A 4,743-nucleotide genomic window follows, 5' to 3' on the forward strand; every position below is an offset into this window, starting at 1 on the left:
ACCTAATGGAAAATGTTTAGATCATGAAAGCTCCACACTCAGGAAAGGATAATGCTATTATCACAAGAGGGGGTTTGTCATTGCAAAAATGGGTTTGCTATAAAAGTGAGTTTGCCCTACTGCTTTCTGCTATGTAAGAAAGCAGCAAAAAGACCCTCATCAGATGCTCTTGAACTTCTCAGTTTCCATAAATGAGAGAAAAAAAATCCAGTTCTTTATAAATTACTCAGTCTCAGGTGTCTTGTTACAGCAGTGGAAAAATAGACTAAGGAAAGACCTGAGCAAGAAATTCATCTCTCTCTGAACAGCATCCTTGAGTGGTTGGTTCTTTTGGTCTTACCAAACATCCATTCCAGACGCTTGTTTTGAAGTTGGCATTCACTAAGATTCTTCGATCTGTTCAGTTCCTGACCAGAGGTGGCTTCAGTCCTTTACCAGATGGTGCATAAAAGAAGATTAATTGGTTCCATATTCTTGATAATGTTTCTGAATTCTACTTTAGGAAACAGAACTGGGGCTGGAAGATTTTGACTTTTGCTAGCAGTTACCAGTCGTAACAGCTATGATGTGGCATAGTATGCAAGTTAAGATATGACCTGCCCCATCTCCCTGTGCTTTCTGCCTTTTTGAAAACTAATTTATACACAGAAAACAATAAATAAAGAGAACTTACTTCAGGCTTCTTGATGCTTCAACATTTGTTTCACTTAAAACTTTTAAAATGCTATTTTATAAATCCATATTTTCATTTTAGTAGAAGATTATTAACATGTAAAAGCCATTTTGCTATTATAAAAAGTAAGGGATTAGATTGTGAGATGTATATTTTATTTTCATCCTTCCAATTTTAACACAAAATTATAAACATCTATGATTAGATTTTTAAAAAAATTATTTAAAAGGAAAAAATCAAACCTAGCTTCTGAGATTTATTGTCTTAATGAGCCCCGAAGTAGTTGAATACTGTGAAACTGGGGATTTTGTCTATATTCATTATAAAAACTTCAACATTTATCTAGTTATGTTCAACCAACTGTCAGAGTGTTTGCTGTGAGTTAGGCATCACACTACAAGTTAGGATTGCAAATAAAAAGAGAGAGACTACGGGCTGGGGTTGTGGCTCAGCGGTAGAATGCTCATCTAGCACGCATGAGGCCCTCGGTTCGATCCTCAGCACCACATAAAAATAAATAAAATAAAGGTATTGCCTCCAACTACAACTAAAAAATAAATATTAAAAAAAGACAGAGGCCCAACCTGTAAGAAATGTATATTCCATCACAATATTCAAGTACAAATAGAGCAGCCCTATGGAAAAGCGTTAGCTGGGGGAGGGTCAGCAGGCAAACAGCGTTGTAAGATTGGATGGCATGAACCAGATTACATATGTCATTTTTTGTAAGTCCAGAAAGTGGGCAAACTCAATGCAGTCCAGGAAGATGGTCTACTTTCAAACACTAATGGATACATGATTGAAAATGTTCTTTTACCATAATCCAGATGTACATATTGCCTTTCCATTTTATTCTTCTTTCGCATTACGAGGAATATTTCCAAACACTTTTCTGGAGCTTATGGTTTTGTACTTACTCATTTAATTTTCAATACAAGTTTATGAAACAGAAAATATTATCCTTATTTTACATGTATGGAAATGAGGCATGGAGAGGTTAAGTAGCCAGCTTAAGATTCAATGTTCAAGAAATGAAAATGTAGGACTTGAGGCCAGTTTGGTTCTAAAACTGACATAACATCTATGCTATATTGCTTAAATTATCCTTGGAAAAAAATGATGAAGTAAAAATTTTCTTTTTCTGGATTATTATTACTGAACTATGGCTGTATCTGAGAGACCTTGCCTCCCCAAATTCTGTGTTAGTAATAGTTTAAATTTTTAGATAGAAATCTTATTTCCCTAGGTCTGTTTTTTTTAATCCCTTTAGACACACATTGAGTAAGAAACAGAATAATAATAATAATAAAGGTACAAATTAGGTGGAAACAAAACAGAGACAATTGTTTTTAAACATCGTTTTAAAGCCGTATCAAGAGAAATTTTCTGTTGATCTAATGTAGCTGGTAGTAAAATGCTTCCATGTGATACAGGAGACAGAATATATTCATGAAAATACGTTTAATTTTTCTCATCTCAGGATTTTTGTAAGGTCTCAGTGTCATTCCCTTCTAGACTCCATAAGGAACCCTTCCATTTCCTTGTGTATATGAAGTTTTTGTCTTAATTGCAGAGTTAACATTATTTCCCATTGTAGCTATTAACATTAACCTCTGTGTACAATTTGCTTATGATAGTAAAGCTTGGCTATCTGGAGGCCAAGCCTCCTAGAACCTCAGGCTTCGGTCCAGGTCTTAAGACAACTGGAGGACAGACAGACAGACAGACAGACAGACACACACACACACACACACACACACACACACACAGTATTCCCATTGGTACTTCAATACAGATTGCTTTGCAAATGTTCTGCCCATCTTCATCGTGTCATGGAGACATGTTTCCTATGTTCTCCAGAAACAGAGTCCAGATGGAAGACCCCAAGCTTATAGCCATTTGTTATAATTGGTTGGTTCTCCAAGGGGAAGAAACAAAAGAATAAAGTCTAGAGAAAATTGAAAGTTTGTGTATTCGAGAAAGAGCAGTGTGTGTTATGGAACCAAAATGAAAAGAAAAACATGTAGAAAGTCAGAAAGAATTAGGAGAGCAATGGGAATGAACAGCATCTGGTTCTCTACTGGCATGAGGGAAATGAAGGTGAGGAGAGGAGAGGTCAGTAATCGCATTAATGAATTCTAATTAAAAACAACATACTAAGTCTGGAGGGGAAAGGTAGCTTAGAAAGTCTACCGTGGAAAACATCTAGATGGCAGAGATGAATGGAGAGGTGGGAAAAATGGCCAGTCTTCACGGGGTCAGAGACCAACATCAAAGATCAAAGGCAGTATGGACCAGAATTACAGAGCTAGGTGAAATAGAAGAAAACTGAAAACTACGGTAAAGGGGAGAAGAGTTCTGAGCAATTGTTTATGATTCAGTTGTATTGAGGAATGTTTTTTGGTTGGCAGGAAATTTTACAATGGTAGGTAAGTAAGGCTTAAAGAGTCAGTGTGGGTATTACCTGTAGCCACAGTGGTTACTAAATATTAATGAAATAATTGAAGACTGTGGACAGCAGATACTTAAACAAGGTGACCAGTGTTCATTATGCGATGATGATGATGATGATGATATTACCTAAACCTCAATTTTCCATTTCCTGACAGTCTAGGATATCTGTGTGTGTGTGTGTGTGCAATCTGTGTTCACACCTGTGTGTAATATTGACAACATTTGTGCATTAATACTTTAAACTTCCCATTGGTACTTCAATACAGATTGCTCTGCAAGTGTTCTGGCTCCATCAACTTCTGTTAAAAACACCTATTACATGTACCATGGATCCAATGAAAGCAAAGAGCACATGATCAATAACTAGGGCTTAAAACCACTTCCCTGCTAACGGTGAAGGGATATTAAGTTTGTGTTGCTTTATATCTTCCCCCTGAACCTGAAAGTCATGTCATTATCCATATTGAGACATATAGTTAATCCTGAAACTACTTCCTTGAGTGCCTACATGACTTAATTGAACTCTTATCTTTCATCATAAATGTTTTACCAAACCACAGTCCAACTCTTTGACGATGCCATGTCTGCATCTGCACAGCTGAATGTGGTTGGATAAAAATGCAGAGCCACACTGGGTTGAATTTCTGATTACATACCTCAAGTGAGTCCTTACTACCAGGTTATAATAATACTATGCTTCCCTGATTTAACTACTCTGACTCTCTAAAAGTGAGAATAATCTAAACCTTTGCTGCTCAAGGGTCTGCAGAATCTTCATCACCTGGGAGTGAAAATGCAGAACAGAATGCGAACCTCAGGCTTCAAGCCAGACTTTATGAATCCCATTCTGCATTTTAACAGGATCCCTAGTTTCTCTGTGTGCACATTTAGAGAAGTCCTGATCTTTCTCTTTGTCACTCTACTCCCATTTGCTTGTGGCTATTATTAAAACATAGTCAGGTGCACACTCCTGCTTTATTAATCTTTGCACTGTCTATTCCATCTCTGTAGAATTCTCTTCCTTCATGAATTCATGTGGCAATTTCTATTATCTTGTCTGAATTTCGTGCAAGCATAATCATCTCATTGAGTTCTTATGTGATGAGCCTGTGGAAGGTTCTAACTCATTCTTTTTGTCACACACCACTACCCCTCTATACTCCCTATTTTTTTTTCCATTGCAGTAAGAACTCATTGTTCTTCCTTATGTGTGGCAACTTATTCATTTCTTTTGTCTTCTCTCTCCATCAGATACCCAGTTGTTCCATGACAGCCAAATTCTTTGCCTCTTTAGTTTACCACTGCATAACAATCACCTAGAATATTCTTTGAAAATGTAAAAGGCATATTATATGGTAAGAAATGCCTGGATCTATGCCCTGGCTTTAGGTTTACAGTGGGGACTGTAGATGAATTCAGTTCGGTTGAATTATCCTCAATTGTACAAGGACTGACCCGTAGAATTGTGAAAGTCAAAATCGCTATTCACAACTTCACTGTGTAGTATTAAAAGCCTGTAATCTAAGTATCTTTCATTTTTTTTCCATACAGAAAGCTACACAAAGGTGTGCACTCCTTCTCTAACCTTTTCTTTTATTCCTTCCTTTCTCTGAAGC

This window comes from Ictidomys tridecemlineatus, chromosome 3 (genome assembly GCF_052094955.1).
Source record: "Ictidomys tridecemlineatus isolate mIctTri1 chromosome 3, mIctTri1.hap1, whole genome shotgun sequence".
In the NCBI taxonomy this organism is placed as follows: Eukaryota; Metazoa; Chordata; class Mammalia; order Rodentia; family Sciuridae; genus Ictidomys; species Ictidomys tridecemlineatus.